Below are 13,869 nucleotides of genomic sequence, written 5' to 3'. Positions count from 1 at the left end.
GTACACTGAGCATAATGGACTGAGGCCCTGTAAACCCCTTGCGATATCATGTTGTATGTTGGGCGTAATATGGGAACACTGGACGTACTCCCTGAAAACCCATTAGGTTGTTTTTGGGCCTTCGGTCATTAGGAGTTTTGGGCCTTGATTAGTTGGGTTATGTATGGGAAGGGTAAAATGGTATTTTGCCCTTAATATGATAAAGGATGATTTGGACCATTGATTATGGGTAAAAACCCTGATTTTAATTACGACTGTCTTTGGGTTTTTATTAGCATGAGGATCCATGTTAACAACAGCTCAAGTGTGAGATTCAGTTACCTTCAGCTAGAGGTGAGTCTTCTTACCACACTAGTGGGTCAAAGACACTAAAGTCGGCCCACTGATTCATATTTGTAAAATGTATGCAATTGTGTGGCTATTACTGATATGATTGTATGATATATGAATGGAGCCAATCTGGGCTCAGAGTCACGGACTTCGGGTTGTTACGGACCCGAGGGTTAATATGGACCCGACACGGCTATTTGTTGTTCCATGAGGTCAATACGGACCCAACTGTTGCTATGGACCTGACATAGCCACGTATTGTTATATTTACGTGTATGGTGTATATGGTATTTTGGAGAAGCTCACTAAGCTTTATGCTTATAGATATGTTTTTGTTTTCAGATACTTTCGATGCAAAAGGGAAGGGTCTGACGTGATGGCACAACATTTTCACCCTCGTGATTTCCACACTTATGATTTCCTTTACTCTGATATTTTTTGATAGTTTGTATTTTTGATGATTTTTAGACATGTGATGTTTGGGATTGAGGAACTTAAAAATGAATTTTTTTTCTTTTAAATTTTGGGACGTTACAAGTTGGTATCAGAGCCTTGGTTTGAGGGATTCAGACACACTTTCAGGTGTGTCAGAACTCAAACTGAGGAAATGTAATTTTTTCAAAAGAAAATTTAAATTCTAAAAATATTTTTACTAAGTAAGAAGGGGGTGTGGTGTGTGCAATCAGTCAAGCTCAAGTAAGTGATTCCTAAAATACCTATATATGTATTGGGATTAGTATGCGTAGTATATGAATTGCATGCTAGAATTAGGCTAAGGATAACTTCAGGAATCATATGATAGAACTGCCTGAATTGTGCGATGCCTTATAGCCTAGGGGATTTGGATGCTATGTATTGCTTGGAATTGATATTGGCTCAGTTAAAAGCTAAGTGTATGCTTTAAAAGTTGTATATGATTAGGATCATATAGCCCTAGAATGATCAATTTAGCCTCACTTCCTATTCCTTGTTTAGTTGTGGACTTAGGGTAGAATCATTATTTGACAGTCTATGTGATCCCATTTTGTGTATAACTTGCATGCATAAAGCAACCGACAATGTTGATTGAGATTCCTTATATGGTAGAGGCGATAAAATTGAGAATTCCTAGGCGAGCCTAGGTAATGTTATAGTAGGCCTTATATGCTATTTAGTGTGGTGACTTAGAGGAATCAGGATGGCTCTTGAGAAGGGTAGAGATAGGTGTGGAAGATAGTATTGGGCATGTACTATTGGAAGCACGGGATCTGTACTCGAGACAAGTACGGACCTAGGGATTCTAAGGAGACATGTATAGTGAGAGTTCCATCGAGTTTTAATTTGATCGTTTATATGTTTGTATTTCAGTTTGAGTATGGTGGTGATCACTAGAGGAGGAGGTTTTGGCTCTGGTTCTGGCTCTGGTTCTGGTTCTAGCTCGGGCACAGAACTGATTTATGAGAGGCTACGTGAGTTCATTAGGGCCGATTTCACTCATGGTATTGTGGATGTTACTCCTGTGGTGTTTGGTACCATCAAGGAGGGGATTATGGAGCTTATGGATGAGCAGCTCAGGGCCTTTCGATCCGAGATTTTTGCAGGTCAGTTAGAAGCGTGAACTCCCTCATTTAGGGAGTTCAAGGCTTATGGAGTTCTAGAGTTATTTAGGCTAAGGACCCCATAGCTATCTGACATTGGATTGCTGATATGGAGAATGCTTAGCGGACAAGTTTTTGCCTGGAGGGAACAAAGGTAGGGTTTGCATCTTGCCTGCTGAGGGACCGAGCACGTTACTGGTGGGATGAGGTCGGCGGAGCTGTGGGGACTACGGTGGTGGCAGCCATGACAGCTGGAGATCGAGGTGAAACAGCTGGCGAGGGAGTTTCAAGACATTCGCTAGACTACTGAGACTATGACAGAGATCACCGACAAGTTCCGGGAGAGGTTTCTTTTGGTTTTGCAGTATGTTGCGGATGAGGAGATGAACAAGACGAGATATCCTGACATGTTGAGGGATGACATCAGGGAGATCGTGAACTTTTTGGGGTGAAAGACCTTGAATGATATGATTAAGAGGGCCCACGAGTGGGAGATTGAGTTAGAGGTTCGGACGAAGCGCAAGCCAGAGTAGGTGCAGACTGTCGTGGGCCAGGCTAAGAGGCCCAAGACTTCCGATTCACATTCTAGGGGACAGCAGGGCCAGGGTCGTTGACGCAAGTGGGGCAAGAAACATAGTGGGCATGTCAATTAGCAGGTTCGGGTTGTTGCAGATGTGGTCACTCTGGTTATATAAGTAGGGATTTCCCCGAAGTGCATTGATCTTTTTTCACTACAATCAGACAGACCATAAAAATGCCGATTGTCCGAGGTTGTCAGGAGGGGCAGTGGTGGCGGCTACACCAGCCACCTTGAGGATTACTGATGGCTATCAGGGCAAGGCAGAGACACTTGTGGTGAAGAGCAGGGCATTTCAGTTGACTACCGATGAGGCTCGAGCAGCACCGGATGTGGTAACCGGTATGTAATTTTATTTTATCTTTATTGCTTTCCTTATTTATGCTTATATTGTATCTGATCACTTATATGGACTTTCTTAGTCAATGGTATGACTACCCATTTTCTATTTGATTCGGTGCTACCTGGTCCTTTGTATCTTATGTGCTCAAAAGGATGTTTAGTGATGCTCTTGGGATCCTGTATTATCCGTTGCAGGCTGAGGTTGATGATGATCGTTTTGTGAGTGCTTCGAGGGTTCATCATGGGTATGTCATGAACTTGTTCAGTGAGATGTACTATATTGATTTGGTGCTGATTCCTCTATGAGGGTTGAAGGTTATTACCGGGATGGACTAGTTGGGTCCCAATGCGGCCATGATTGACTTTGAGTGCTAGCTGGTGAGAGTTCGAACCCCAAGTGGTGGAGAACTAGTTGACTCTTTGTTCAACGGAGAGGGCCAGATGATATCTTCAACAGGGTTGTTCCGGGTTTCTGGCTTATGTGGCGGATACTCGAATTAGGGCCACGACGACATTGAGTGAGGTACCCATTGTTCGGGACTTCCATGATGTGTTTTCTTGAGGATTTTACAGGAGTGCCTCCTGAGAGGCAGGTTGAGTTCCAGATTGATTTAGTTCCTGGTGCGGCCCCAATAGCCAAGGCACCGCATCGCTTGGCACCACCATAGATGCAAGAGTTGTCTACACAGCTTCAAGAGCTGCTAGAAAAAGGATTTATCCGGCCGAGTAGTTCACCATGGGGATCACCGATCATGTTTGTGAAAAATAAGGATGGATCACATAGGATGTGCATTGACTATCGTTAGTTGAATAAGCTAACAAGAAAAAACCTTTACCTACTTCCGAGGATCGACGGCTTATTCGACCATCTTCAGGGTGCATCTTGGTTTTCCAAGATTAATTTGTGATATGGTTACCATCAGACGAGGGTCAGAGATGAGTATGTGTAGAAGACATCCTTCAAAACTCGTTATGGTCATTACAAGTTTGTGGTGATGCCACTCACGCTCACCAATGCACCAGCAACGTTAATGGATCTCATGAATTGGGTTTGCAGGCTGATGTTGGATCAGTCAGTGATAGTATTTATAGATGATATTCTGGTCAACTCCAAGACCAAGGATCAACATAAGGAGCACTTGTGAGAGGTGTTGGAGACCCTAAGGAGGGAGAGGTTGTAAGCCAAATTCTCTAAATGTGAGTTCTCGTTGCACGAGGTGTAGTTCTTAGGGCACATCGTCAACCAGAAGGGTATATTGGTTGATCCGGCCAAGATCGAGGTCGTGATGTGATGGGAGGTTTCGAGAATCCCATATGAGATTTGGAGCTTCCTAGGTCTTGTAGGATATTATCGTAGATTTATCCAGGACTTCTCCAAGATTGTTGTACCATTGAACCGCTTGACAAAGAAGAATGTAACCTTTCGATGGGGGCCCGATTTTCATTTTGAGACACTGAGGCGGAGATTGTGTGAGGCCTCGATTCTTGCGCTTCCTGAGGTTATTGATGATTTTGTGGTTTATTGGGATGCATCTATATCGGGTTTGGGAGTTGTTCTCTTCTAGAGGGGTCATGTGATTGCTTACTCTTCGAGGCAGTTGAAGCCTCATGAGGCGAATTACCCTACGCATGATTTGGAGTTGGGGGCTATGATTTTTTCCCTCAAGATTTGGAGGCACTATATGTATGGGGTTAGATTTACTATCTACACTGACCACAAGAGCTTGAGGTACCTGATGGATCAACCAAATTTAAATATGCCGCAACGGAGGTAGTTGGATGTGGTAAAGGATTATGATTACAAGATCCTTTACCACCTGGGAATTCCAATGTGGTGGTCGATGCGTTGATTCGTAAGGCTATGAGTGCCCCTATCCAGGATATGTGTCTGAGGATGGTTGTCATTTCACCTTTGCTGGATTTGATCAAGGAGGCTCAGGTGGAGGGATTGAAAAAGAAGAATTGGAAGGTAGATCAGATCAGGGGGCAGATTCCTTTATTCTTTAGAGATATTCGGGGTTTGTTAACTCGGTGTGGTAGAGTTTTGGTTTTGACTACTAGTGGGGTGAGGCAGATAGTTCTAGAAGAGGATCATAAGTCAAAGTTTTCGATCCATCCAAGGGACACAAAGATGTATAGGGATTTGAAGTTGAGTTATTAGTGGCCCTATATGAAAAGGAGATAACATGGTTTGTAGAACGGTACCTAACTTGTCGGAAAGTCAAGGCCGACCATCAGAAACCCAACGGCAAGATGCAACCATTACCCATTCCCATGTGGAAATGGGAGGAAATCACCATGGATTTTATCATGCAACTGCCAAGGACGGCGCATGGAGTTAACTTGATCTAGGTCATTGTTGATAGATTGACCAAGAGTGCACACTTCATACCGTTTGCCGAGAGTATATCTGCTGAGAAGATTAGGGATGAACACGGTACGATACCGGGCATTTTTTCTCGAAACTGTGCACCGTACCAATTATAGTTGCTAGAGAAATTTAGTTACCATTACCATACCAACTATACTTGGTACCAACAATTTTGGTTGGTACATTGGTATTGGTATATACCAAACGCTCAAACTAATATGAATTTGAATAGTTCAACCGTTGATAATTTATATAAGTCTTTAAATTATAATCATGACCCATGGTTCGAAAGTTTTCCGAACTCGAAAACAAAATAAGAAAAAATCATGTTGGGTGTTTAGTATTGTATTTACACATTATCTACAAAATAAAGTGGCATTATCTACCAATAAAGTAACAAAATATGAAGCATCCATGCATTCATGTTGTGATACCCTAGCTTGTAGCATTTCCGGCTGCCTCGCCCACTTGATTATAAACATTTTCTACAAAGAAATTAAAAAAAAAAGGAATATATTATTCCTACTAGTCTAAGAAGTGGTAAGTTGATTCGTGATATAGTAATATGGGTGGTGTAAAAATATTATAGATTCAACTTACCTTTCTCGAGTTCTTCTAATTCATAATAAACCTTTAAGGCATCCTCAGTTGGATCTTCATATAAGTTGAAGTTAACATGAGAAGCACGTAATGTCACACCCCCAAACCGGAACGGCGGAAACATTCGGGGGTGGATGACTTGTAGTATCACAACAATTGCACCATAGTAATCAACTAAACACAACCATTACATTGAATATATATAAAAAGATATTTACATCTGTTTGATTCATGTTTTTTATACATCAAAAGCATAACCAAAAGTAAAATACGTGACTCTATACGCTCCGTCTTCTCAAAAATCTGTGTGAGGTACCTGTCTACTGATTTCCTGAGAATACAAGCTGTTTTGAAAGAGTATCAGCATAAAGCTGGTGAGTTCATAAGCATGTTTTTGTATTGAAAAATCCTGTCATTGAACCTGTAAAATGTTGGTATGCTTCCCAAGAAAATCCAATATTTTCTAACATATATGTTTATCACTGTGTTCTGTAGTAATGTATAATGTAGTAGTTTATATGTCTGGTTACCACCAGCTGTATTGTATAATGTTGTTTTGAATGAAAACCCTTTGTATGAAAAACCCTGGTTACCACCAGTAATGTATAAGATGTTCTGTTTGATAACCCTGGTTACCACCAGTATGAATAGTAGTTTCATTACTTAAAATAAAACTATGAGTTGAAATCCCTGGAATCCTCCAGTTCTATTATGAACTAGTTTAATTAATAAAATAAAACTAAAGTAGAATGAAATCCCATAAACAAATAAGATTAGTTTATACTATTGTGAGTCGTATTACCATGCTTGATATGACCTAGTGACCTTTACGACGTTCTTCAAGTGTCGGATAAATGACATTTGTCACCCCAGGCATGCCTGCCTAACTTTAGCTAGCAGTTCAGGTGTGGGATTGTCAGTCCCGAATAGATCTATTCACAAATCTCACGCTCTCCCTCCAGGAGACTCTGGTTATACTATGATACGATTTAACTTGTACCCCGAAAGGTACAATTGAAGTGTTGTCTCACAATCCTGTATTAACTAGTTTACATGTAGTTTTTATTGATCTACTATATTTAAACTCGTGTGTATACTTTATAAGGTAATGATTATACTTAAATAATTATTAAATGTTGTACTCTTGTAGTAATGTATATCATAAACTAAATTTATAATTATTAAATGTTGTACTCTTGTAGTAATGTATATCATAAACTAAATTTGTTATAGTTTATATAGTTTGCATGTATGATGTGTACTTGGTTTACGTATTGATCTGAAAACTATGCAATTTCGACTGTAGATCGAAAAAGTCCCTTATGCACAAAAGGGATAAAATATCTAAATATTTTATAAACATGTGGAAACTGTAAGATTGTATCAATTGCATCAGTTTTAAATGTGTTGAAATCCTTTTGTATAAATGCCCAAAATCATTTGTGTTTGGCTTGTACTCTCCCCCTGAAAACATTTAAAATCATAAAAGCATAGGGGTCTGAACTCACTGTTAGTCGTGTGAATAGTCGGACAGTGAAAACTGAGAGTTAAGACCCTCGAGTTGATGTACACGACACTCAACGAGATCCTAATACAATTAATACATATATGTATTTTATTAGCGAAACCATTATTTATAGTGTTGGAAAAACACTTGCTTTCAGTTTAGGAATGTTACCGGGACTCGATTGAATCAGAAAAGTGGGTTTGCAGCCAAGATTCACGGTGTGAAGGAGTTTGCGGCCGTGAAGGGTTTCTGGCCGTGAACTGTTCTCGGCCGTGAACAGCCCCTTGAAGGGTTTATGGTCATAACGGTGTTCTTGAAGAATCTATGAAGATTTGAAGGGTGTACGGCCGTAAACGGTTTGTGGCCTTTGAAGATTTGAAGGGTGTACGGCCGTAAACTCAAGAAAAATGATGTTGGATTCGATGAAAAACGCGTTTTAGCTGCTCCAAAACGACTTCCAAAGGTGGTTCTTGATGATTTTCGGAAGAAAAGAGGGTGTTTTGAGGTTTACGGTTGAGAGGTAGAGAGAGAGAATGAGAGAGTTTTCGGCTAAGAAATTTCAAATGAAGGTGGGGGTCCTGTATATATAGGCTGGGGGTATGGTCGGTGGTGGGGGCCACCTCGCACTAGCCGTAAACGGGTTTACGGTCGTAAAAGGGTTTACGGCCGTGAACACCTCTCAGGCCGAAAACTATTGATTCTTCAAAGGAAACTCGGGTTTTTCGCGTGATTTTGGTTCCGACTCTTATATAGAATTTAATTATATATAACTAAATGATTTTCCAAACTAAAGGAATTCGACGGAACTCAATAAAATTCAAATTTTATTAACGGAAATTGGCTAACGGTAACGGAGAAAGGTTCGGGTTGTCACATCATCCCCCCGTTAGAGGGAATTTCGTCCCAAAATTCAAACATAGAATACAAATCATGGACTCGGAAAGAGATGGGGATACTTCTGTTGCATTAAATCTTCGCGCTCCCAAGTGAATTCAGGTCCTCGCTTGGCATTCCAGCGGACCTTCACTATCGGTATGCAACTTTGTTTCGTTCTTTTGACTTCCCAATCCATGATTTCGACTGGTTCTTCCTCAAAATTGAGGTTCTCATTGATCTCGGTCTTATCAAGAGGGATCACAAGGGTTTCGTCGGATAAACACTTTTTAAGATTCGAGACGTGGAAGATGGGATGAATATTACCAAGCTCTTGGGGTAAACGAAGTTTGTATGCTACGGGACCGATCCTAGCGAGGATCTTGAATGGTCCAATGTATCTCGGATTCAGCTTTCCACGCTTTCCGAAGCGTATCATGCCTTTCCAGGGTGAGACCTTCAATAGAACACGGTCACCAACCTGGAACTCCAAGGGTTTTCGTCTCTTATCAGCGTAGCTCTTTTGTCTATCTCTTGAAGATTTTAGTCATTCCCGGATTTGTATGATCTTTTCAGTAGTTTCTCGGATGATTTATGTGCCACTGAGAGTGCTATCAGGGACTTGACCCTTAATGTCACACCCCGGCCGTCGGCGGAAACACCGGGCGGTGTAACGTCATTTCTCGTATCATAGTTATCAACTTCCTGAAAACACATGCATTTAAAAATACGTCAACATAAAGTTGGTGAGTTCACAGGTTTTGACTCCATATGAAAATAATACTTTTTCTAGGTTCAAAAGTTTAGTTTTGAAAGTATCATTTTGACTCTCCAACATTTAGTATATATATATTAGGTATAATGGTTTACTTATTAAATAAGTGATATACCTATAAGTTTCACATATTATGAATAAATGAATGTAATCCCATACAAACTAAGGTTGCTACGTATAATTCTTATTTCAATTCTATACGAGTAAAACCGCTACATATAAATCTATTTCAATTCTATATGAGTAAAACCACTACGTATAAATCTATTTCAATTCTATACGAGTAAAACCGCTACATATAAATCTATTTCAATTCTATACGAGTAAAACCGCTACGTATAAATCTATTTCAATTCTATACGAGTAAGTGTGCTAGGTATAATTGTCTACTTAATGAGCAATTAGTATACCTATAATTTCCTTGTATTTAGAGTATAAGTCTTTGGGAAACTTATACTTAACATTCATATTTGTATATCGACAAAGTATAATGCTTTTAAAGTTGTGCTACCATGAGTCCGTAACCGCTGCTAGACATACAAACCTTTGATTAAAAGATATCCCACCAATGGTTCCTCCATTGGTGCCACAATAAAACCGTCATTGGTGCCATAAAGGATTCCACCAAGGTAAATACTTCCCCCGTACGCTTCATCGACGTCGGGTCCATAACAATCAACAGGACAGTTCGTCACCCGCAGACCGTTGGGTTGTAGCTAGCAACCACGGGTGGGGTCGTCAACCCACATAGATCTATAGTCCACCGTAAAACCGATTGGGTTGTAGCCAACAACCACGGATGGGGCGTTAACCCACATAAATCCATACACAACTTCCTCGCTCACACGGGATTAATGGTTACAGGTCAGAGGATTTCCACTAAGATTCCCAATCTTAGTTGATGAATGAGGTAGCTCATGTAGACTTTGTCAGCTTCCTATAACTCTAACAACAAAGCATATTCGTGTCTAAAACCCTAAGTTACTAGACAATGATTTTAAACATTACTCCTAATTTCATAATATTTAGGCAGTATAACAGCTATAACTTGAGGTAAAACCAGGTTTTATCACAAAACCAACAATAACAACATATAGCATACCAAGTTTTATCTTGATATAAAACCAATAATAAAACCAATAATAACAACATACTTTATAAATTAACGTATAGAACTTCCGAATATAACTTCGGAACTATATCGCACACAACATATATATAGAATCCTAAGTATAACTCAAGATCTACATTAGTATAATAACATGCTAACAAGTTGATAATAGTTGTATATATTCAAAATATTATATTTAAACAACTATATCCCGGTTAATATAACTATCTACGTTGATACTGATATACTATCATATTGACATAATTTTAACGTATATACAACATTTAGTATGCGTTTTCCCCCGAAAATATTAAAAAGTGGGGCCGTGAAACTCACCCTAGTAGCGTGATCTATAGAATCTAAATGGTCAGAGGCTCATCGTTGTCAGGCTCGGGAAGGAAAATGTCCTTCGGAAACGAGAGAGAGAGAGAGAGAGAGAGAGAGAGAGAGAGAGGGAGAGAGAGAGAGAGAGAGAGAGAGAGAGAGAGAGAGAGAAAAGAATTGGTGTAAGGATTGAATGAGCCGAACTTGCTATTTATAGGGTGTTCTGGGGCCATTCACGTCGTGAACATGATAGGTTCACATCGTGAACTTCCATGAGTCATCCCGTAGCCTTAACGCGTGTTTTCTAGCTTCAATTAGTGTATGTTGAATCCTCACGTTGTGAGTTTCTATGCTCACGTCGTGAGTTCAGTCAAATTAGGGTTTCTGACAGCTATATCCTCGGAAGGTCGTAACTTTTGCATACGAACTCCGTTTTTGACGTTCTTTATATCCACGCGTAGGTATTTACGAGTACTACAACTCTCTTTTAGACTCCAATAGCTAATTATAAGTCTATTTTAAATTACTCTTATTATAGAGATTTATAGTGTTCGGTTTATCATAACTTCATCACGCGAAGTCAGATTTAGACGTTCTCTATATTTTTGGAATCGTATGGACGTATACTTTGAGTTGTATCATAAAAGTTCATACTTGTATTAGAATTTATCACAAATTACATAGTAAGTTTGTCACGTTACTAGTTTAACAAAATCACATTACATGATTGGTATAATTACATGTGATTGTTATTGACCTATTTTGACTAGTGTTACACTTAACTAGCTGCATGTCACCCACCTCAGCCCAGCACAGAGGGGATCTGCACTTACGGCCATAGAGGGCTTCGAACGGCGCAGCCTTGATGCTGGTATGGTAGTTGTTGTTGTAGGAGAATTCGACCAAGGGCAAATGTGTGTCCCACGTCGTGCCAAAGTCGATGACGCATGCTCTCAACATGTCTTCTAATGTTTGAATGGTTCTCTCACTCTGCCCATCGGTCTGTGGATGATAAGTTGTGCTCATATCCAGCTTAGTTCCAAGAGCCTTCTGCAGTGACTGCCAAAATCTTGAGGTAAACCTACTATCCTGATCGAAGATAATGGACACAGGCACACCATGCAGGCAGACTATCTCTCGAATGTAGATTCGTGTCAGTCTTTCCATCTTGAAGTTTTCTTTGATTGGCAGGAAATAGGCGGATTTAGTTAATCGATCGACAACTACCCAGATGGCATCGTGCCCACTCGGAGACTTGGGAAACTTAGTGATGAAATCCATCGTAATCCTTTCCCACTTCCACATAGGTATTTCGGGCTGCTGAAGTAGACCTGAGGGCTTTTGATATTCCACCTTCACCTTGGCGCAAGTCAGGCACTTGCCCACGAAGGTATCGATCATTGCTTTCATGTTCGGCCACCAATAGAGTTGTTTGAGGTCCAGATACATCTTATCTGAACCTGGTAGAATGGAGTATCTAGTCTTGTGAGCTTCGTTCATGACAACCTCCCTGTACCCGCCGAACTTTGGGGTCCAAATCTGGTTCATGAAATAGTAGATTCCGTCTACCTTGACCTTTAAGTTCTTTTCCATTCCCCTCAAGGCTTCATCCGACATGTTCTCTGGTTTTAAGGCTTCCATCTGAGCCTCTCCGATTTGAGCGGATAAATGGGAATGGATGGTCATTGTCTGTGCCTTCACCCTACGACGTGAATATTCTTTCCGACTGAGGGCATCCGCTACCACATTGGCCTTGTCGGGATGATATCATATTTCGCACTCGTAATCAATGAGTAGCTCTATCCATCTTCGTTGCCTCATGTTCAACTTTTTCTGATCGAAGATATGTTGTAGGCTCTTATTGTCGGTGAAGACTGTAAACTTGGTTCCGTAGAGATAATGTCTCCAAATCTTTAACGCAAATACCACTGCTCCCAACTCTACATCGTGAGTTATGTAATTGACTTCGTGTGCTTTCAGCTGTCTCGAAGCATAGGCAATAACATTTCCTCGCTGCATGAGCACACAGCCTAGGCCCTGATTGGATGCATCACAGTAGACCACAAAGTCCTCCGTCCCTTCAGGCAGAGACAAGATAGGTGCGCTGCATAGGGCCTGCTTCAATGTTTGAAATGCAATGTCTTGCTTTTCTCCCCAACTAAAGGGTACACCTTTCTACGACAGGGTGGTTAAAGGCTTGGCAATTCTGGAGAAACTTTGGATAAATCTGCGATAGTAGCCAGCGAGACCCAAGAATTGACGGATTTCTGTGGGCGTCTTTGGTGCTGACCAATTCTCAATCCCTTTGATTTTGGAAGGGTCCACGTGTATGCCTTCCTCGCTAACCACGTGACCAAGGAAAGTTACTTTTCTGATCCAGAATTCGCACTTTGAAAACTTTGCATAAAGTTTCTCCGCCCTTAGTGTTTCTAACACTAGCCTCAAGTGTTGTCTATGATCTTCCTCACTCCAGCGTAGACAAGTATATCATCAATGAACACTATTACAAACTTGTCTAGGAAAGGGTGGCACACCCGATTCATCAGGTCAATGAATACTGCGGGTGCGTTGGTTAGACCAAAGGGCATTACTACAAACTCGTAGTGACCATAGCGAGTTCGGAATGCTGTCTTGGGAACATCACTCTCATGAACTCGCAACTGATGATACCCTGATCTCAGGTCTATTTTTGAGAAATAACTGGCTCCTTGGAGTTGATCGAAGAGGTCGTCGATTCTGGGTAAGGGATAACGATTTTTTATGGTGAGCTTGTTCAATTCACGATAATCTATGCACATCCGAAAATATCCATCTTTCTTCTTTACAAACAAGACCGGGGCTCCCCAGGGTGAGGAACTTGGTCTTATGAATCCTTTGTTGAGCAGCTCATTGAGCTGGCTGGATAAATCTTGCATTTCTTCCAGCGCTAGACGGTATGGGGATTTAGCTACAGGAGTAACTCCGGGAATTAAGTCGATACGGAACTCGACTTGGCGCTCGGGAGGGATTTCGGGAAGGTCTTCGGGAAAGACATCAGGAAAGTTGCAGACTTCAGGGATGCTCTCGAGGTCTTTAACTTCCTGCTTTTCATTAACAACATGGGCTAGGAATGCATGGCACTCCTGCCGCAGATATTTCTGGGCTTTGATGCATGAAATGATACGAAGGTTTGAGCTGAGTTTATCACCGTAGACTATAAGAGCTTCGCCCGAGGGCAGATTGAGACGAACGGCTTTTTCATAACAAAGGATATCAGCATGATTGGGGCTCAACCAATCCATGCCGACGATGATATCGAAGCTTTTTATGGAAACTGGCATAAGGTCGATTGGGAAGGAATGGTCGTTTAGGGTAAGGTTACAGCCTACGAATATGTCGTTAGTGCTCTCTTTCTTTCCGTTAGCCATCTCAACGGTAAACGTTTCGGTTAAAGGTTGGGATTTATGTTTGAGAATATGCTTAAATGAATGACTAACAAAACT

Source organism: Lactuca virosa, chromosome 5 (genome assembly GCF_052849685.1).
Source record: "Lactuca virosa cultivar CGN04683 chromosome 5, Lactuca_virosa_CGN04683_v6, whole genome shotgun sequence".
NCBI lineage: Eukaryota > Viridiplantae > Streptophyta > Magnoliopsida > Asterales > Asteraceae > Lactuca > Lactuca virosa.
The sequence above is the reverse complement of the archived record's forward strand: the minus strand, read 5'-3'. Positions refer to the sequence as shown.